Genomic DNA, 24,297 nt, shown 5'->3' with positions numbered 1-24,297 from the left:
ATATGTATTCTGACGCAGAGAGTAATAGTCCAGTCATCCTATGAAAAAAAAGCACCTAACCATCAACTAATTGCAACAGAAACGGTTTCACGTGTAAAATCATCTATGACGTATAACAGATGACAGAAAAAAAGTCTAGCGAAATATTTCCAGGGCAAACCTGTTAAAACTTCATTTTATTTATGCCCCTCGCGGACGTTTTTTTAAATAAAGTATATTTTCCATTTTCTATTCAAACAACACATTTCGAGCAAACCACCCGACAAAAACAGTATTCAGTAATACATCAGTTATGAAAACAGTATTATTTTTCTATTACCTAAGTGTATCATGAAGTTTCTTAACATATTTACTCATGTAAATAGTGCATTTATAGGGGTAAACTTACCCCACCCACCCATTAAATACATGTTACTATTAAATCATTGTTATTGTTGCTTTAATATCCCTTATATCAGTTAGCAATAGTTGTGCTGCTGTTTTTATTATTTCAATTTTATAAGCATCAGAATCGCTACTAGACTTTTGGTAAAATGAATGAAGAATTGATGATGCAGTGTTTCTAAATGTGATTACATTCTGCTTTCCATTTAATTCTGTGATGACAATAGAGGACCCAAAATGCTCTAGTAATCTCTTCTTCATATGAGTTAATGTATAGGAGAGTTCTCCACATAGTTCTACCATTTTGTCAACAAGGTCTTTTAGTGTTATTTGTTCGTCATCATTTTCAATCAGGAACTTTGCTATTTCCTGGAAAGCAAATTCCTGTGCCATGTTCACTGGTCTTCCACACTTCTTTCCTTTTTCATTGCCTGACTGTGGTATATTTTTACCTGTCCTAAAATTTACGCTGCATGACTAATGGTATATAGCAACAGCAGCCGCTAAGTCATGTATTGTTTCCAATCTGCTCTTAATATCTGAACCCTGTTTGTCATCCCTATCGATACATATTTGTTCTATGTTTTTTTTAAATTCAACTGTTCTAACAGGGTATACATTATAGCCTCGTTTTCTTCCAACAAATTTGGCACGTTGAGCACAAAATAGACAATTTGTACTGAAGTTAAATCGTTCAGTGTTAGATCGTAATGGTGGAGATAATACAGTCTTTGTTGGCTTTTTATTTAAGGATAGCTTGATTCGAATTGGGTTACAATAATCTTTCCGACAATGTACGTATGAACGGTCTGTCCGGGTATGGAAGTAATCTTGTCCAAGCGAACTTCGCTGGCAGCATTTATGCTATCACTTCCTTCTGGCGTAACTTAACATGGTCTTGGTCATCTGCAAGTGATTGACATCATATCAGGAAGGTATTGCTGAAAGAATATATGAATACATGCTGTTTCAACCATTAGGCAGAACAATCTTTTGTGACATTCCCAATTGTGACAAAAGGAGCATTTGCTCATAACAAGCAATTTCTTCATTTGACACAATGGATTTTAAAGCCGTCTGCAGATGCATTCAAAAGCGTTTAATAGAATGAAGGGTTTATGTTTTCATACATATTGTGTATTTCAGAATGCAAGTAAATGCATTGTTGAACTTTATGTTTATAAAAAAGCTATTTTTAAGAAACAAGAAACATTTTGGTAAAATGAATGAAGAATTGATGATGCAGTGTTAAGAAACAACAATTATCGATATTCACGCAATATTGTGTTTTGTTTTTTTTCAGAAATAACAATAGTGGATATTCACGCAATGTTATTTTTGTACTATGTACAAATGTTCACAGTTCCAGTATGAATCCTGTAGAAAATTTTGTTTTGCACTCATTAATAGTTTGACTGTACTGTGGGGTTAATTTATTAATATGTTTGTCATTGATGCTTTTGAAAAATGAATTATTATTTAATTTTGCCTTCAACTGCAAGCTGTAAATGTTGAGTATTTACTAGCATTGCGTGTAGAATAAATGGCTATTACTTTTCCGATGCAGCTGCAGCAGGTTTGGTGCTGATCAGATTGTTTGGCAGTTCCATATTAGCATCTGTAATAGATGAAACAAATTAAAGTCTCTATAACGCTCAAAATCAACCAAAATTACGTAAAGTCTTTCTTAAAATAAAATTAACACCTAAACAATCTGTGTTCCTTATAGCAATAGCCACGATTTCAACACTAGATGTGGTATGATAACATAGATTTTTGTAGATACAAGATGCTCGTTTTTATTTATTTGTGACACAATAAACTCCATTTTAATATATATTCATAATACACACGAACACCATGTTAGTGTTCATGTGTCGTATGAATAGATATCTTTGAATTTAAAATAGAAAAAACAACGAGCATTTTGTATCTACAAACATCTATTTTACCAGACCAAATCTGGCGTTGAAATATCGGCAATTGCCATAAGGAGCACTGACGTTTAATTGGTTAAGTTTATTTTACGAAATATTGTACGAAATTTTCGTTGATTTTAAGTTGTAATGTTACTTAACATATATTGAGAAAATAGAGAAAACAGAAATGGAAAAATTAAACTTAAGTTTGATCAAAGCTGTACTTATTTACCTTCACATGGTATGGCAGATTTTTTTTAACACACTATCTTTTGTTTATATAAATTTACATTATCCTGTAGCATTTTGTCATGGCATATGAATCATTAATAAAAACACTTTTAAATGAATATATATTTATACCTTTTTTTGAAATTCTAAACCCACACCTTTGACATCGTTGATTGTTGATCTAACATCTGTAATAAATCAAACACATGTATTCAAGAAAATAAGTGTTTGATATGTGTGTAAGAGAACAACTTATTTATTATAAACAGCTTTTGATTTTCTGTTGTAATAATACTAAATGAAAGATTTTCGGTATAGCTTAACTCAATATTTCGGATTATATTTGTTTATAGTTTAGAATTGTAAATTTAAGACCATAACTTATTATTTCTATTTTATATATGATAATTATTCATCATGAAATCATTAAAATGATTCAAATATGTGGAAAATTGAAAGCTTTTTTAACATTAGGTAAGAACATTCTCAACAGTTTCAATCAGTAGAATATCTTAAGAAGTCTACATCACGGTCAACAATCCCACTGAACAAAATACCCTGCAAGAAGATCTAGATCGGCTACAAAAATGGGAACACACTTGGGATATGGAATTTAATCCTTCCAAGTGTACGGTTATGAACATCCCCAGGTCAAAACGTCCCTACAAATCCACTTACACACTCCACGGTCATATTCTAGAAACAGTTAGTGATGCTAAATACTTGGGTGTTAGCATCACATCTGACCTCAGCTGGAATAAACACATAAACCAGGTTACTGCAACAGCCAGTCAAACACTAAACTTCATCAAACGAAACATTCCCATAAAACACCCACGCATTAGAGAATTTGCCTTCAAAACCCTGGTCCGCCCACAACTTGAGTATAGTAGCTCAGTGTGGAGCCCACACACACAACACAACATAAACAAGATCGAGATGGTCCAACGCAGGGCCGCTCGATGGGTTACAAATGATTACTCATATCACAACAGTGTCACACACATGCTAGACAAATTAGGGTGGCGTTCACTTGAGAACAGAAGGTACGACTCCCGGCTACTGATGTTCTATAAAATTGTCCACGGACTGGTTGCTGTACCAATGCCTCCCTATGTCACTCCTCCGACCCGGCTCACTAGACATTTGCACCCTCTTTCATTCAGACAAATCCCTACTCCAAGCAACTACTATAAATTCTCCTTCTACCAGCCACTATTGTCCTATGGAACTCTCTACCAGCCAATATTGTACAGGCACCTACCCTGGACCAGTTTAGGCTGGGGGTGACCAAACTAGACCACAGTTTCTAAGCAGGTTGGCTGTTTTTAACCTTTTATCTGTATATTCCTTCTTTTAACTAACACTATCACCTTTGTTTCTATGTCTCACAAATACATTATGTATTACTTTTATCTCCTATACACTTCTTCCTTAATTTCCAAGCACTGACACGCACCTGCTTGTAATGCTTATTGTTGGCGACTAGCAGTATATATAGATAGATAGAAGTTATAGGGAAAAAGAAGTAATACGAAAACGTTATGGTACAAATGGCCACAACAAAAACGTTATGGTGCAAATGGCCTTCCGTAGTTTAAAAAAATATTAAAATCTCGATCTTTTCTCTTTCATATTTGTTTGTGTGTTTAAAGCATTCCTTAGATGCCTACATATGTATATTTGTGTAAAATGTGTTTGCTGCTGACTTTATTGCATATTTGAAGAAAACTATAAGTTCCTGCATCATCCACGAAAACTAATTACAAAGTGGTACGTAGTCTATTACGTAGGCAACCTTCTATGACTGACGCATTTGTTAGGAGAAAAACATTAATTTCCAAGATGAAAAGAATATTATTCAACAAAGACATCTTAACTTACCTCCAAAAATGACTTAAATCTAGGATCTTTCATCAAAAGCAGACGATCACATCATATCGCGCGAACGCTTGTATACCGTGCATCTGATCATTTTATCTTCTACGGTGGTAATTTAGGGCCATGAAAATCTGTCATATTAAAAGTCATTTTTCGGTAGTTTGCCCTGGCCTAGACTTTGCTAGACTTTTGATATGTTGAAGAGGTGATATTTATCTACAATATTATCGAAAAATTATTTCTGTTGCAATTAGTTGTGGGTACAATTACAGATTGACTGGACTATAACGGCAATTACTGTAGTCAGTAATCTATTTACATGGTATTCCGTATGATCTAGAATTTAATCATGATAACGCATCCTGCACATAAATAATTAACTCTGGTTATCGGATTGTTTGCTATAAGTTCATATTCCATCGATATTGTATAAGTATTGTCTACATTTTATATTATATAAATGTGAATAGTATCCGTCTAATTGTATGTTTGTGTTCATGGAAATTATAGCTTAGTGAAATTAGGCATATAGTTTTTAAAGATTTCATTTATGCTTAACGTAATGCATTGCAACAAGTCTCTTCAATTACATGCAATCAATCAATGATTTCATATATCGATTATGTATTGTAAGCACTTTGTGAACACTAGATGAAAAGAGACGCATAATAGTACAACGAGCATTTTGCTTTCTCCGACATCATCTTAGCGATGCAGTTCCGAACCTACCTAGGTTGCGGAACTAACCAGTCTATAAATTTCCCCAATATTGAAATAAGGCATCCACTGCCTCTGTTCTTGGAACTCACCATCGGAAATTAAATCTTCTGCATTTATTATTTGAATGCAATGTGAATCTATCAACTGAATGTTTAACCCGTGTGGTATCTAATGCTATAAAATAATATGGCTTTATCTGCCAGTAATCTGAATCGAACCATCTCATTTAATAGTCGCTCTTTTCATTGTTTTCTCTTGGAATCCATTCCGGACATATTGGTATATTATTTTAATCACAAAACATATTTAAATCTAAAGCTTTTTAATTAATATCATGTTTTCGACTTCCATTCAGTAATATGTATTTTACATTGTTATTGTCTTATTACATTTTTATGTACGAATTTTGTAAAGCATTTCAAAAAGTGTAACTATTATGTTAACTGCTTCCGCTTCTCGCGAAGTGGAGCTGCTAGTCTATAGGACCAGATGCCAATTACTTCTACATCTTTAACCGCATTATCATCAACTTTTATATAAAAAATATTAAATTCGTCACCCTCCGCCGACTTACGATATAATCTATGACTCATCTCTTACAACCGTCAAATATCGTAAATGCCCTCTTCCGCGGACTTACCATATACGCCATGGCTTAATTGCGGGAGCCGTGTAATGGAGTCTTTGTCCACTTCCGGGGACCAAATCATACCTGTTTTGCTCAATTCCGAAAGGCATGTTACGGAATCTATGTCCACTTCCGGGGGCCTAAGCAAACACGTTTTGCTCACTTCCGGGAGCAATCTACTGGGCTCTAAGTCCACTTTCCGGGCCAATATCGACCAATTCACATACAAACTCATCGAGTCATTGCATATAATGCTTTTTCCTATTGAACATCGTCATGTATTCCAAAAGCATAACAATTTTAAGTCTTTTGACGTAAGGATTGATACTATTACTCTTTAGCTTTACCGAGTTTTAGTAAATATGTGATCGACTGTTTCACTGCAGAATAGAAGCTAATAAAAAACATAACGCTGCATGCTAATCTCTTGTTAGCTAAAATCAAAATCCTAAACATAATCTATGGTATATGAATGTATCAATGTAATGATACTCTCCTTTAATATCGAACGTAGAAACAAAATCTCAAATAAATCGAGGCTTCCCATGCTTATTAAATACGACTGTTGTTTTATCAACATGTTGAATGCCACATGGGTTTTTAGTCTACTTACCGACAAACATCCGGACAGGTATCACTTTCTGTACTCAGATCTTTTTGGTTCTATTTCTATACTTATAGTCTTTTGAACCATTTCTATACTAGGATACGTTTGATCCATTTCTACTTGTTCTGTACGTGACCGTTTTCCGACGAAACGTATAACGGTAATTTACTACATCTAAAATGTATTTACTATCTGTAGCTTCCTGCAGCTTGGCCATCTGAGCCTTCAGTCTCTTTGCCGGCGAACTTCCGGTATCAATTTCTATACTATGATCATTTCGATCCAGTTGTTTACTAAGATCCTTTTGATCAATTGCGACGTACAAATCTTTCTGTACGTTACCGTTTTCCAATGGAAAAAGTAAACTTATAACCGCAATTTACTAAATCGAAAATAAACTTACTATCATTAGCCTTTTCTTCTTGACGGGTGGGCCTTCCGTCAACTTACCGGCGAACTATACTAGGATCCTTTTGATTAAGTTCGACTTTTAGATTTTGGTGATAACGGGGTTCTATATGTAAACAACTTATTTAATTGTTCGAGCTGTTTCCTAAACATTCAGCTGCTCCTTTCCGACGACCCGGTTCGCCACATACGAAACAAAGTCCTGTGTGTATCAATGGTTATCGAGTTATCCACGAGGGTTGCGATGTTATATGAAGCTGTCGGCTTCCGGCATGGCCCGTTACGCGCTCCGCGTGACTTTGTATGCTTTCGCCGTTTCATTTGCCATCGCCTCTGCTTGCATTTTTGCTGCAAATAACTTAATGTCATCAGACTCGTTAAACAGTTAAGCATATACATATTTTATGTATACATATAGGATCTGACATTGGTTGTCATATCATACCATATTTTATTAAACGAGTTCAAGAATTTTGTTAGTAAGCGAGCCTTTGGTGAGTTTACTAACGAATTTCCTGGACGAGTTTAATAAAATATGGTATGATATGACAACGAGTGTCAGATTTTTTTTATCACATGCTTTCAAACTAAATAAAATACATCTTAATTGACTTAGCAAGTGCTGATAGATCTAAAAGTTGTTTACTATCGTGACGTCATTTAATGTTGACGACGTCATTTTACCATAATAAAGCCATGCGATTGGTTAGTTACTGATTCTGTAGCCAATGAAAACCCTTAGAAATGTTGTATTACACATGTGTACTATAAAAAAAGTACGTAATGTCTGTATTACATTGAAAACAAGGTATAGCATGTGATCAAACAACATAAAGAATAGCAAAATATTTTCCAGTAAGTTCGACATAAGCTTTCTTTCAATGATGACATTCCGCGAGTTGTCGGTCACGTTTCATCAATATTTATAGTTGTAAATTGATCGACTTTTTCTAGTGATAAATTAATTTTGCTTGAAATATACATCGTTTCTACTTCGTTACTGATTCGTAACACTCGATACTATGCTCAAGAATCAATTTAACGGATTTTACATATTAAAGTTTGATATAGCACTTATTTTTTCCATGATGCCTTCCAAATCTTGTAGCATCGATGCCCTATGTTCTGCTAATGTCGACTTCAACTTTTCATCAGAAAAATTATATAACAAAACTAATGTGTTAGTCAATTTTGAGTGCACGATGTAGACTTTGTACACGAACACAAGTTTACTGATCGAAGTCTAGCGTAGAACTGACCAAACAATGAAAACCACGTACACATTCCCGCCTATGTCCGCCTGAGTGGCCATCACTCACGTGACAAACATATGCATAAACAAACCACACATATACCTGTTTCGTGCGGTGCGTTATGTTAAGACATACGTTTTATGCAATACTCCGTTACGCACAGAACTGAAAATTAAACGGGGAGTGGTTTATGGTATATCTGGTATTCTTCTTGTAGTGGATTACGTGTTGCACAGCGTTTGCCTGGTATCACATACGAAATAATATCGAGTTTAAATCTTTAAACTTATATTAAAAAATATTAAATAGTAATAGTATAAAGTAAGTGATTATAAACAGGTTATCTCGTCGCTATTATTTGCTGCACAAGACATTTATTTTGTATTGATATTTATGCATTGAAAACATTAATCGGGATGTTCATTGGGAAATATTTAATGTATGGTAAGGCCGTCAAATTATGTTCTACGTGCAACTAATATATATTAATTTAAATGTGTAATGCACTATGTGAATTATAATGTGTTATATGTGAATGAATACTGTTTAATATGTATTGAATAAAATCAAAATATACAGTACACTCAATGTTTAAATGTTATCAATGTATATCAAATAGCTGGACACTGCAGCTATATTTAACAATATTTTAAAGTTAGGATTGATGTGACACTCAAGGTCATGATTGAAACACTTAAGTTATGCTAGCCCGTGAAGGTATATCATGTGTTATTGTATTTGTGCAAGCTGGCAACACTTACATGCATCGCCTCTCAAATGAGTGAGAACACTCAAATGGGTTCAAATGTGCATCAAAACAATTAAACCCAAGTCAGAAGCGTGTATAATTTGCAGATTCCATTTTCAGTCCCTTAATGACGCCTTAAAGTCTCCCATGCATACCCGACGAATATTTCGTATGTGTCACTTTTGGTAACTGTACGAACGATATGTCTTAAGAATGTGCGACTGTATCAGACGACGGTTCTGCCATTGTTTATCGGGATAATTATATTCGTCTAAATCAACGCTCACGAAGACTTCAGAGTAGTGCTTTCTTAGATTAAAACAGTCGTTGAGCGCTGCGACCTGTCCAAAATAGTGTACCTCTTCTACTGGAATATACCATTGCACAATGTAAGTAATGATTCATGTTGTATCATGCCTCGGTGGCAAACATTGACCTAATAAAGCAGGGTCGAATACATTTTCCTCCGGTCAACAGGAAGTAATGTATTCATACGCACGCTGTGACGATGAACATGTTCTAATATTTAACCTTTGAAATTTATTAGGACGGATCATGAATGTTATCGTTATATAATATATCATCATTTTTTTACTTATTCAAAATATATTACGGAACCAGTTTTCCGTATTTATCATTTTCATTTACTTGATTACGCAATTTATGATGTATCTAGTGTGACGTCATTTCTCAGACGAAACATACTATCTAGTTTCTCTCAGGATTTTAGGGACAACAATTTTATCATGGTTGTTTTAACAGTATTTTTTTATATTTTTAAAGCATCGACCGAATCATGAACGTATTTCGGATTGTTTGTTTGTCATTCATAATTGTTAACTTCGATAGGAATAAAATAATTCGCTACGGCAGGAATACGATTTCGTAAATCGGGTTTTTGGTCACAGTGGTTAGCATTCGATACAAACGCTATCAAAAAATAGTGTGGTTTAAAATACATTTCGATAATAGGGATGGGAAAACAGAAAATGGATTTCGACAAAGGGATGGAAGAACAGAAAATGGATGTGTATATCGTTGTAAATTTATTGTTATAAGCAATGGATTAAAGTTGTCATTAAGGTAAATACAATTTAGTTTTTGTTTTGCTGCTGCATTTTGTTTTCATTTTTTACCAAGAAAAATATCACATTCTCGATTCGTTTTTTATTTCTTCTCATAATTTTAATAGGGAAAGTATTAAAAGGAACAGTTTAAAGTGGAATTATATTTTAAGTGACACAATCGGTAGTTATTCGGTCGTCAGAAATGTTGTGTACATGTAGGAGGCCCGACAAGAATAATTGCATTGTTATGTCAATTAATCATTTGTCTTTGATAAAATGTATCAACGGCATAAAGCAGGATAAATCGAACACATGGTAAAGCTCGCCCTATTTTCTTTTTTCTAAGCCTAACCGGATAAACTTTCTCCATCTCGGCACCAACCAAGTATTCTCTATATGTACATATATAAAATATACTTTTAGCGTTCATACAAAATTGTATCATAGACGAATGAATATGAGCGGTACAATTTGGTATTACACTCGCAAATCTTTGACGTAGTGAACACATAAACATATATCGACATTAGTTTTACTAGTATAGAAACAAACACTTGGAAGAAAAAATGCTCACACATGAGTCAACCCTACATGTTTTCGCACGTCCTAGTACACATTTACGCTTTCGCGTATGTACACTAATTTTAACATAAATTATTTTTTAATCTAAAATTACAATTGTTACATGACAGCTATGGCATTATTTATATATTCATTTTATTGTTACTATATTCATGGATTTTTAGCGAAATGGCTTCCCACTCACGGGCCATAGCTTTGTTCTGCCCTTACCCGGTACCAAAACTACGTGTGCGAGTGAAAGCTTCAATGTGTAGAATAACCAATATTACCAAAATCTCCCTGATAGAAAATTAATATATTTCAGAAACTGGAAATGTCATATTAGCAATATTAAGTATAAATTATAGCACGTGTATATGTTAACTTATAGGGAATATTGGTATTTGCGTAACTAAACGAAATCAACGTTATACATCCCTTTTCATGTCAGAAAAGAGTGAACACTATTTTATGTTACTATTTTAATAATAAACGTTTCGATGCAACCGTTTTGTTTTTTTTTTAACGTTCAATTGTTATGATTGATAAATGTTCCATAAGCAATGTTTAATATTATTAATATAACTCGTATACATAATAACATGAGGGAGTTTGGTACCCGCGCGGCGTCAGAGAGCGTTTAAAACTTAAGCGAAATGCTATAGAACGCCAATGCTGCCTTTTGATGCCACTGGTCGTTATTTTCTGTGCATTTACTAAGTTGTTTTGTGTAAACTACATTTTGTCCTGTAGAAACATCATTTTGTTCTGTACATTTTTCATTATGCTATGTGCATTTGCAATATCGGTTTGTACTAACGACATTTTGTTAGGTGCATACATCATTTCGTTCTGTGCATTCGTCATTATGTTGTGTGCATTTACCAATCCGTTTTGTACTAACGACAATTTGTTAGGTGCATACATCATTTCGTTCTGTGCATTTGTCATTATGTTGTGTGCATTTACTAACTCGTTCTGTATTAACGACATTTCATTTAGTGCATACATCATTTCGTTGTGTGCATGTGTCATTATGTTGCGTGCATTTGTCATTATGTTGTGTACATGTGTCATTATGTTGTGTGCATGTGTCATTATGTTGTGTGCATTTGTCATTATGTTGTGTGCATTTGTCATTATGTCGTGTGCATTTGTCATTATGTTGTGTGCATTTGTCATTATGTTGTGTGCATTTGTCATTATGTTGTGTGCATTTGTCATTATGTTGTGTGCATTTGTCAATATGTTGTGTGCATTTGTCATTATGTTGTGTGCATTTGTCATTATGTTCTGTGCATTTGTCGTTATGTTATGTGCATTTAGTAACTTATTCTGTACTAACGACAGTTCGTTCTGTGCATAAATTTGTCAATTTGTTATGTGTATTTACTAATTCGTTCTGTACAAACGACATTATATTTTTTGCAAACATGTAATTATTTCCTTTTGTGCATTTTCATTATGTTATATGCATTTACTTATTCGTTCTGTACTAACGACATTATGTTTTGTGCATACATCATTTCGTTATGCGCCAACGTCGTTATCATGTTCGGATACATTACACTGGGCAATAAAATAGCTAACATCGGTGCGAAAAAAATGCGGAAAATGTAACCAGGTTGAGTATACTAAATAATCATTTCATGTAGGGCTGTACTCTCTTAATAAATATAATAGTTTACAGGAAGGCATGTTTTACACTTCAAACAATTGTTCGGGTTTTATCTTTCGGAGATACTGAATCCCTGAAATATGATAAACTTGAAGACTATAGTAAAGCATTGCACTGACAAAGGTTATATTCCACTAAGAAACGGCCGAAAAAAAGTTGCAAAAACAGTCGATTTTGATTCGTGTAAAGTTCTTTCTTGGTTTGAACATGAATATCTTCTTATTGCATAAATTGATTCCGCTTAGAATGGCCTTTAAGACAAGGTTTGGTTATGGGGGTCTCTATGTGCAAAATGTTGCATTTATTTTCGCTTAAAGTTGTCACTTTTACATTGAATTATATGGGGCCACTATTTAGTATATTAAGACCTGGAAGGCGCTCTCGGAGCTGTTGGCCTTAGCGCCATTTTACCGAGATTGATAAGCGAAACGATTGATTTTAAGATGATGAAAAAATGTCTGATCGTGAATTTAGTAGAATCGGAGTGGAGACGATTGGGGATCGCTTAAAGGGGCCGTCCAACTGATTGGTAAATTGACAAAATTAAAAAAAGTTGTTTCAGATTCGCAAATTTTCGTTTTTGTTATGATATTTTTGAGGAAAAAGTAATACTGACCATTTACCATGCTCTTAAATATCCATTATATGCATCTTTTGACGATTTGAAAACCTGAAAATTATAAAGCCACGTGCGACGCGAAACGATTGAATAATTTGAAAAGTTCTGTTGTTGTAGTTATATTTTGGGAAACTTCGAGGATTGCTTATATAGGTAAAAATACATCCGCCCTAAGCATGAGCATGGATGGTCGAGTGGTCTAGGCGGGAGACTTTTTACTCCAGGACTCCAGGGGTCAGTTGTTCGAGCCGTGTTGAAGGTTACTTTTTTCCTTTTTTAAAATTGTATGCTTGTTTTTTTAATGGAGAATTTTGAGTCAAATGTTTAAATTTATCAATATAAAGCATTTAAAGGCCCGGTCACACCGCCAGAACTTTGCTTGAGCGTTCCTGTAGCGGTGAAAAACAATCATCACCGCTCGCTACCGTTCACGACCGTTAAACAGAAGTTGGCCACCGTAAAAGCAACGCCGTATACGCTCGGTCACCGCTGATGGTTCCTCCTACCGCTCAGAAAGTTTTGAGCTGCACAAAATATTGCGAGCGGTGAGGAGTGGGCAATTTTTCGCTCTGACAAAGTTCACCACCGTTCTACCACAGTCAAAGTTTGGCACCGCTGGACGCAAGTTTGTGGACGTTTTGGTCCGCAAGGCCAACGCAGAAATCTTGAATGCTGGACAACCGCTGCTTCGCAAGCTTTGCCCGGGCGGTGATTAAACGTTGTACAAACTTTGGTGGAGCGGTTGTAAGCGTTTTTCAAACGGACACGGAATTGCAGGAACGGTGTCGGGCGTTGAAGTAGCGATCCATTGCAGTGATGAACTTTGGTCTGGCGTTGGTATTGAGGTGTTGGAGCGGGACCAGAATTTGGCTATAAATACGGGGAGAAATGAGTCAGGAGTCCATTTAAAATCGAGCTAACGTTGAGTGCAGACCTCATTTTAATTTGCTCAGTTACAGTAAAAGTGTTCTACCATGGATGATGTGAGACTTGTGATTGGTGAACTAGTCCAGCAGCAGAATCAGAACCTCCTCAGATTGCAATAAGCTGTTGACAGAAGGAGAAGAGAGAGAAGAAGGAGAGACAGAGTTGTGTGGGTCAGAAAGTGGATACTGAGAAGGTCTGAATATGGACTGTATAACAAGCTGATGGTGGAGCTGAGGAATGAGGATCCACGAGCCTTCCATCACTTTAGGAGGATGCCACCAGCCATGTTTGATGAAGTTGTACAGAGGCTGACCCCCCGATTGACCAAACAAGACACCAATTACCGACCAAGCCTGAAACCTGGTCTCAAAGTGGCAATCACCCTACGGCACCTGGCCTCTGGTAACACCTACTGAAACATGCAATACGCCTGGAGGGTTCCCCACAACACCATCACGGTGGTAGTTAGAGAAGTGGTAAAGGTCATCATTGAGGAGTACACAGATGAATTGTTGTTTTGCCAAACAACTGAACAAGGATGGAGAGACCTGGCTGACAAATGGTACCAGAGATGGAAGTTTCCCCACACACTTGGTGCCATTGATGGCAAGCACGTGGCCTGTAAAGCTCCTCCTAACTCTGGCTCAGAGTTCTACAGAATGCTGCCTCTCCATCTCCAGCTTTTCACTTCTTTTGTCTACGTGGCATGATGAACTTCAACTATTGACTTCTATCAAAAATTATCAGAACGTCTATCAAAGCGATCCGTTTAGTTCCGTAGTCAGAAGCGGTTTGCCGCTATACCAACTTTAAACTCCCGCCGAGCCGACGCGCGCATGCGAAGAACGCCGCTCTATCAACGCTCGCGTCATCGCTAAACCAAAGCTCGCTACCGCTCGATACCGTTAAACCAACGCTAAACCAACGCTGGCTTCAGCGGTGCACCGCTTTGGCAACGCCCGTGTTGTCGATTGTTTTCCCCATTTTGTGCGCGGTGACGAGCGTTGCCAAAATTCGGCCCCTCTTCATACCGTTCAAGGAACGCTCCAGCAAAGTTCTGGCGGTGTGACCGGGCCTTAATGACATGCTTCAATACATGCCAAAATCTGTTGGACGGCCCCTTTAAGGTTGCGACAAATAGCAACTGATGGTAGTGATACAGTTAATACAAGCCACAGTAGCACGCCAGATATATCAGCAACAGGTAATTGTAATCAATATAAATTATACGAAGATATTTCAAATTTGATCTTGAGATATTATAATTATTGAAAAAAAAACAACTTTTTAACACCGCTTTTAAATTTTCTTCGTAAAATTTATCTTCATTAAAATTACCTGTTGCTGATGGTGCTGGCGTGCTTCTGTGGCTTGTATGAACTGTATCACTACCATCAGGCGCTATTTTCGCAAACATAAGCGATCCCCAACGGTCTCCACTCCGATTCTACTAAATTTACGATCAGACATTTAGTTCATTATCTTGAAATCAATATTTTCGCTTATAAATCTCGGTAAAATGGCGCTAAGTCCAACAGCTGCGAGAGCGCCTTCCAACGTGGTTACATTTTCCGCATTTTTTTCGCACCGGTGTTATCTCTTTTATTGCCAAGTGTAATGTATCCGAACATGATAACGAAGTTGGTACATAATGAAATGATGTATGCACAAAACATAATGTATTTTGTACAGAACGAATTAGTACATGCACATAACACAATGACAAACTCACAGAACGAACTGTCGTTAGTACAGAACAAGTTACTAAATGCACATAACATGATGAAAAATGCACACAACATAATGACAAGTGCAGACAACATAATGACAAATGCACACAACATAATAACAAATGCACACAACATAATGACAAATGCACACAACATAATGTCAAATGCAAACAACATAATGACAAATGCACACAACATATTGACAAATGCACACGACATAATGACAAATGCACGCAACATAATGGCAAATGCACACAACATAATGACAAATGCACACAACATAATAAGATATGCACACAACATAATGACAAATGCACACAACATAATGACTGACAAATGCACACAACATAATGACAAATGCACACAACGAAATAATGTATGCACTCAATGAAATGCGTTAATACAGAACGAGTTAGTAAATGCACACAACATAATGACAAATGCACACAACGAAATGATGTATGCACCTAACAAATTTTCGTTAGTACAAAACGGGTTGGTAAATGCCAACTACATAATGACGAATGCACAGAACGAAATGATGTATGCACCTAACAAAATGTCGTTAGTACAAACCGATATTGCAAATGCACATAGCATAATGAAAAATGTACAGAACGAGATGATGTTTCTACAGATCAAAATGTAGTTTACACAAAACAACTTAGTAAATACACAGAACATAAAGACCAGTGCCATCAGAAGGCAGCATTGGCGTTCCATAAAATACCAGTTATAACGCGCTTTTCGTGTCGAATACATGTGGATAAAATGTTTCGTTTGAATCTTCTTAAATAACATGGGTAAATACCAGTGTAGAGGCGTTAATTTATTACTTTTACCACCATTAAACGTAGTAACAGGTTATATTTCGGTAAGCGCGAAAGCGTTTGGGAGCGTGTTTTAAGTACCGAAATACCCGTTACACATAGCTAATGTTCTTTATAAATTAATTTTGTTTGCATTTGCATAATACATACATGTATATGAAACAACCCCCTTTTACCAGTGTTATTGGGGGTTAAAAAAGTCTATAAAACTCATCCGGAATATCGCGTTATCTATAGGCAATCTATAGGCAAAGAAGCCACTTTCTATGGAAGGGAATATCCGCCAGTCCATTCATGTTGACAAATGACAATTACATATTGCTAATTGACAATTGCATACTGCTAAATGACAATTGCATACTGCTAAATTACAATTGCATTTTGCTTTATTTTATTTGTTACAAAATAATTGCGTCTTCCTTACGTCTTTATGCTTGTTTCTATCAGTTAGTGAAATATTGCTTGCATACTACTTTTTAATGTTTACTAGATGTATGTTAATCATGTATTCTGTCGAGTAAATGACAAATGAATTATTTCTGTTAAATTGTTCATGTGGCTGAAATATTATCATTTCAATACTAAGTATTGCTAGAAAATGGCATCTTTTGTAAGTTCTACTAAGCGAAATGAATAAGCACAAGGCAGCAGCTCACATGAAGTAAGCCGAATGCCGAATGCATTAAGACGAATGCATTAGAAATACTGAATTCATAAACGACGGAGAACCAGAGTTGTCGGTCGTTTACGGTAGTTTTCGTAAAAGGTTAATTTTTAGAACGGTGTTGTATTATATATCTACCAGATGAATTACTCTACCGCGTCGTTTCGAACGTATTTTCCACTGTTCTTATTCAGGTAAAGGTTACTTGTTTAGTGTACTTGTTTATTAGGTAAATTGCATACGATTGTAATCCCCATTTCGAACGTTGAGTTGTCATTTGGTTTGTGATTAAGTTCTATTTGAAGTTAATGAACGTAATCTTGTTTTCATTTGTAAACACGTCAACGTCCCATAGTATTGTTGTAACGAATGTGGGTTACGATGATCAAAACGTCTAACTGTTGGCTTGTTTGAAATTAACTATTAATTTCATTCTGTTTTCATCGCATATCTTCGTAACACTGTCATTTATCTAATCAAATCGGTTGATACCTAGGTTGATAAAATTGTATCTTATTCAAATGATTCTTTTTAATTGTTTTTTACTAGTTTATCCCCAATACGACATGGAAATTCATACAAAGAGCTAATTAAAATGGAAAGCAATGTGAGAAAATAAGTATGCATAGTTACCTCATTTACGAACAAAAATAATTATGTTTTCTGGAAATTAATGGTTTCTCTTTTTCATATTAAATATTTATATTTCGGATACTGTTTTATACTATTATCAATATATGTTGACCATCTTACACCTGTTTCTGTGTATTGGGTACGAGATGACTTTGGATAGGTACCAGTTGACCAAAAACAGTTATAAGTTGACCAAAATGGGTTTGAGTTGATCACAGTATGTGTTGAACAGTTATCTAACAGGTTTCTTCAAACAGACATATTTAATGAAGATGTTTCTTGTATAGACTTAAATGGTAGATCGATCTTATTTTTCTTTGCATCAAAAATGTGTAGCTCAGTGACCCAGATAATGTTTTCGGTTTGTAACTCAGGGTACCTGGGTTCGATCCTCACGTGCGGTGCTGATTTTTTTTCATGGGAGTTTCTTCTGGCGAGACTGCAGAGCCCTAGCCTAGTACTGGTGAAACCCAGGAAGCATTATTAAGTGAATCTTTGCCTTAATGTAAGTTAAATACACAGGCAAAAACACCATACAAACAAACACATCAAGATGTTAGTACGTGTAGGATAATGGGGGGTGGGTTGAAGATTTCCCATAAGGATGGTACTTAGATGATCAAAGCAGATAAGATCATATTTCTGTGAAAAATGTATAGAAACTTAGATCAGCAAGTGTAATATCTGACTACGTAACAGTTATTATCTCTCGATTCTATGATTATACTACATAATGGTGACTTGTTTTTATAAATAAAAAATAATGTACATGAATACATTTGCAGATATGAGCCAACAGCAAAGAGCAGCTGCTCTTTTAAAGGCAGCAGATTTGTTGAATATCAACACATGTGACAGGAGTACACAATACCAGCACTTGCACCAGTAACCTCTGTCAGTAGCACTAGTGCTGCAAAGGCAATTTGCACCCGACAGTAAAAGAAGGAGGCATGGACATGCAAATACAGGAACTGTGGCAGTGTCAGCACTGGACTATTACTCCCAGGTGTAATCAGGTAGGCATCACTAAAGAGGCATATGCTAGATATTTTGGAACTACAGTCTATACCAAACTAATTCTTTTTCAATCTAAAGATTTCTATTGTTTCATAATATTCATGCATATGCAACTTATTTTACTGTGCAAACTTATAGAAGTCATTTATTATTGAATACTTCCTAATTATTGTTTACAAGACCTTCCTGTACTTTCAATTTGTTCTTGAAACTCCCTACATAATTAATGATTAGGAAAAAATGCTTTTAGCAGCTAACTCTAAAAAGGTTTATGGAATGAGTTCCATAGTTTAGGATATTTCAAACACTTTTGAATGAAAAAAAATAATTCGCAAGTGTACCCGTCCTTTTTCCAATTTCGCAAAGACATCGCTGCAATACAGATAATCAGATTCCACAACACGGCACTTAAGTACTGTATACAAATTAACATGTGTATCAAGTTGAGTCAGATTCAAACTGCACAGGTTATACCGGTAACTCTGCTGGTATCAGTAATAGAATTTAAAAGTTTTTTTTGCCCGTAAAATTCAAGGTAAATAGCTATAATAAGTTATCAGTTATACAATTGCATACACTTCACGTTTCTTAATAAGGCCTAAGCTCTTGCATAAATCAAGCTAAATATTAAATGATTTCAACCTTAACAAGACAAATGTGTTGCATTCACTTCCCTACTGTAAATGCAGGTTCCTGGTTACAACTAAGACCACCTGTTGAAGGAGCTAGACGTTACCAGGGAGAGACACCAGCACAAAGGTGAATCAAATTAACTGGAGCTACAAGCAGCTTAAGAAAAACCTTCAGGGACCAGTCTTAATGTTCTGATAATGATAATAGAGTGTGTTATGTGTTTTATTGCTAAGAATTTTGGCTACTCTGTATCCAATATCTAAAGTGTTATTTCATTAAGATTTAGAAAAAAATAAGGCCATTCTTAATAAGAAATATTCTGCTGGAACATATATCAATCATGCAGCAATTTGTTGTTTGCCATTTGAGCATTTGGCATGCTTTAGCTCAACATAATATTAGAGAAATTGATTTATTTCACATTATTTTACTTATCTTGCAATGATTTTACAAGCATCTTTTTACACATCTTGTAGATTGGTAATCAGATATGTTCTTGCTAGATTTCAATGGTGTAGTTTTTTAGTAAAAATGTCTTGCCTTTCTATTTTGTTGTGCTCACATTTAGACATTAGTTATAATTTGTTTGCAGTGAACAGCTTAGGTTAGGTAGACCTGATACATGTATTCTGGCGAAATTATCTTTATGCATGTGTGTGAAGTGTCGTCCCAGATAAGCTTATGTGGTCCACACATGCTTATCTGGGACAACACTTTCGGCCTAGACTGGATTTTCTTTTTCAAAATGCTTTCTTTGAACGAAAAATCTCATAAAACCAGAAAGTGTCTTCCCTGATTAGCCTGTGCGGACCGTACAAGTTAACCTGCGACAACACTTTAGGAACATGCATTAAACCCCATTTTCCCAGAGCAAGGGTCAATTGTATTTATTTCCTTTCAATATTCATTATTTTACTCTATCACCGCTTTTTACGAAGGATTCCAGAAATAGTCGATGTATCACGGTTGATACCGGATATTTTGATTTTGATGTTAAGAGTGATCTCCCGGCAATAGTAATTTACGCTGCAATTTGCGCTGGAATTAGGTTTTTTAATACTGGTTCCCCTTTCGGATTGTGAACTATTTATAATGGCGGTGTATGCAAAACCGAAGACTAATTCTAAATCAAAGACGCTTTAGCAATCGACTTAAGAAGTAATATTGATCCACAAAGATATTAACAGATTGTAAAATTTAGTAGCAAAATAGCCAAATGCACATAGTTAAACAAAGAACGCCGTTAGAATAAGCATTAATACAAGTTCCAAAAGTTCAACTGCAGTTGTCAATAACACACACGAAGTAAAGATATATATGAAGTAATTATAAACTTATCAACATGCGACATTGAGATAAAATGTTTGCAAAGTAAATGTAACTAGGCAAAATGCAAAGACCATGTATCAGAAAGCATATGACAGTAGTTAAAATGAGAATGTCATTTAACATCATGCATGGACTGGCGGATATTCCCTTCCATAACTTTCGTGTAAGTTTGTCTAGGTTTTCTAACCGCTGAGCTATGTGACTAAGTGGGCGGAGCGATCATCGTCCAGGCGAGATGTCGATTCCTACCTGTTGAAATGCGTATATGCATGACGGCTTTTTATGCAAGTTTCATGTTAATAAAACAACTTCAATTAATTCCGGTATAGTTCAAATGCGATTATAGGAGTCATCGACTGTTCTATGAAAACAGTAAGAGGGTCACATGAGCCTAGGTTGTATAAAACATATTGATTTTTTTTACTTGGCTCTTATAAGGACACGAATATACATTGAGACTTAATGTGATTGTGACTAATTAAAAGTTGATGCTGTTTAATTATTTATAAGGTTTAATTTTATTCAACATTATAAGCTAGTTTTTGACCCTATCGGACCCAAAGTCAATTTGAGCCGAGATATTTTAAAGATCAAAATGCTGGCCACGTTTCATCATTGAGTTAAAGATGTTGATTATAGGACGGAAAATTAGCGTTGCAGCGGGTAGAACACTTGTTTTATTTCGGCTTGGATCGAGTATCATTTGTCGAGTCGGGTATTTTGAGTCGGGTTTGGTAATCATAAAAAAATGTACACACATTATCAATTTCATTGATAATTATAAATCAACCTGATAATATAACAAACGATAACAGTGAGGATGAACCACTGATATCTATGACGGCAAGCAAATAAAACCGGCAGTGAATTATAGCTGTTCACGTATTGAGGATCTAATCATTATTGCTTTGCATTTTCTACACTTATAATTATGTTAACATTATTCCACAATATTTAGCAGCTGTAATAGTCGGTTTGTAATTATATTGCATGTAACAAATTCAAAGCTGATTAATGTACACGAAAAATAAAAAAGTTACACTGACTTTGATACAAACATGGAAACACAATTAATTTCAAATGTTTAACCAAACCCATTATCAAATTCAAAGTGAATATGATAGTAAGTTAATATGTTGTTATTTTTTCTCTTATTAAGGCATTGTAAATTATTTCTAAATATTACCATAATTCGAAACAATGAATAAAAATACCTTCAAAGGGATGATGTGCTATATTAAAACAATACTACACGCCCGCCATTATGTTTGTTTTGACAGGATGTTGTCTCAGAGTTTCCATCGTAAAGTAAACAGTAAATGATTTAAATAATTAGTTTTTGAATAAAACAAGCACATTCGTTGAATTGATATCCGCCGCCAATATGCTTCTGGACACAAAAGTGTTATATTTAACACTCAAAAAAGCATTTTTTTCAAGATACAAAGGGCCATAACTCCGTTATTAACAGATGGTGTACAATGCAATTTGGCGTGCATCATCCTCTTATCTATATATATACTCATACCAAGTTTCAATGAAATCCGCAAAAGCACTTCCAAGATATGGCTCCGGACGGACGGAAAGACGGACGGACGGACAACGCCAAACTATTATCCCTCCGCCGATGGCAAGGGATAATAAACCACATATCTAGAAATATAATTCGTTTGAATTTTTCGAAATCACATGTACATTGCTCAATTTGCTGCACATTATAAACAGTTTCATCACTGAATCAGAATGTGCTGTCTACAGTAAAACAATTCAATTAAACGCTAACAAAATTCATTCAGTCTATTTGATAACGAAATATCCATGCTAGATAAGATGTATATAAATTTTGATCATATAATTGTAATCGGAGATTTAAACTATGATATGTTGAATTGTGACAAAAGAAAACCTATTGATACTCTAATCGATTCTTTCAACCTGACAAATCTTATGCAAAACCCAACCTGTTTTACCAGAAATTCTACGCCGTCACTAATCGATGTTATTTTAACAAACTCTAGTAATTTACTTTGTAATACTTAAGTTGTTAACTGCAGCATTATTGATTGTCATAGTATGATTTTTACAACACTTAAGGAACATATGAACACAATTGATCGGAACAAAATGTCTTATTTACAAGCAACAAACAATTTAATGAAGAATCCTTTGAAGATGATCTGACAAAATTACGTTTTCATATTGCTCATATTTTTGATGATGTTGATGATATTTACTGGGAAACTGAAACTTTATTTAAAGAAATAGTTGATGAACACGCTCCTATTAAACAGAAAAAAACCTAGGACAAATCCACCCCATATATGAATTCTGAATATAGAAAAGTTATTTACAAAGCAAGGCCAGCTCGTAATACATACTAAATGATAGAAGTACGAAGAACTGGGAAGCCTACAAATCAAAGTATTGACAGTACTGGTGTGACGATGCTTTTAAAGAGGATGGATATAAAGGCATCAATTTAAGTTTATCTACATCACCACAATTGTGTATGTGGGTACGAAACATTTGGACGTGATTTCACATGCCCATGTGCATGAACATATAATTTTTCTCTTTTGATTATTGTTTTTTCTCTAATTCAATAAACTTAGGCATGTTTGTTCGTTATGTACGTCAATGATTTTATGATTATTCCCGAAAGTAGGTATGAGCACATAGTCGTAAGAGCACTTGAATACGTCAGATTGGCCCATGAACGCATGGTAAGATTAACTAAATCTCCGCGATATGACCTAATATGTGTTTAAAACAGCAAACACTATCCAACAAACGAATTAATTATCAAACATAGTATGTGCGCTGACGTGGCTCTGTTATTTCTGTTTGAAAAGTTTATTAAATATGCAATATTAGAAAGCACGCATAAGAGCGAGTTTCACAGATGTCATACGGCTATTATGCTGTTTATATACCATACTCGCTATAACGTTTACAAATGGCAGGTTCGAAATAATTCGTTTTCTTTACACTCATGATCGCGTTAAACGTTAATTATACACGTTTTCATTCGCAATTTTTTTACAGAATCACGAAAAATGTCAAATACAATACAGAAATTGCATAGTTGTTTCAATGATCGCTAAACATATAATGGATTGAATATAACTGATCTAAAATTAACGTTTGTCAAACTAGTATTAAATCTCTTTCCCAGAATATGCTGTCCTATTTATAGCTGAGCTTCCTTTACCTTTATCAATGATAATCAGTGAGGTATGCCGATTAGAAAAAATGAGATATCTCAATCGGACTGGCTCGGTCTTTCACATAGATTCCCATTGTGAAGAACTTTTTCATGGTATGATAACTTAGACTTCGCAGCATCGTCAAAAACTGAGAAACCAAAAGACCAAAATAAAAAGAAACTCTATTGATACTTATTTCATGGAAAGATGTAGTGGCGGTCCAAAATCAAAAGACTTCTGGCCTACTATTAAACCTTTTTTATCAACACATACTCAAAACAAAAACACAAATGAAATTATCTTGAAAGAAAATTATAACTTAGTGTCAGAACAATCACAAGTTAGTACTATCTTGAATGATTTCTATGTAAATATTGCAAATAATATAGGCATTAACAATAATACACAACTAAACAAGAATCACCCAAGCATCAGGAAAATTTCACTTCATCACACTGACAACTCTATATTCGATTTCAAATTAACAACATGTGCAGAGGTTAAATCACACTTAAACTCCTTGGATACAAAGAAAACCACAGGCGTTGATGCACTGACACCTAAAATTCTAAAAGCAGCTTCAAATATCATCCCACAACCTATAAATAATATTGCAAACCAATG

At 35.0% G+C, this 24,297-nt stretch overlaps 2 long non-coding RNA genes across 2 annotated transcripts; one reads left to right on the top strand and one right to left on the bottom strand.

Moving 5' to 3' along the window:
• Positions 1–215: 215 nt before the first annotated feature.
• On the bottom strand, positions 216–4,697 carry LOC127874679 (uncharacterized). The gene is made up of 4 exons (XR_008047046.1): positions 4,419–4,697; positions 2,667–2,722; positions 1,939–2,002; positions 216–1,325 (listed from the first exon to the last, which is right to left on the bottom strand). It is a non-coding gene; the product is annotated as an uncharacterized LOC127874679 (long non-coding RNA).
• A 12,290-nt stretch (positions 4,698–16,987) lies between these two features.
• Positions 16,988–19,646, top strand: LOC127875275 (uncharacterized). The gene is made up of 3 exons (XR_008047345.1): positions 16,988–17,049; positions 18,274–18,504; positions 19,195–19,646. It is a non-coding gene; the product is annotated as an uncharacterized LOC127875275 (long non-coding RNA).
• Positions 19,647–24,297: the final 4,651 nt, after the last annotated feature.

Source organism: Dreissena polymorpha, chromosome 3, assembly GCF_020536995.1.
Source record: "Dreissena polymorpha isolate Duluth1 chromosome 3, UMN_Dpol_1.0, whole genome shotgun sequence".
Lineage (NCBI taxonomy): Eukaryota > Metazoa > Mollusca > Bivalvia > Myida > Dreissenidae > Dreissena > Dreissena polymorpha.
This window is presented reverse-complemented; position numbering and strand designations above follow the sequence as displayed.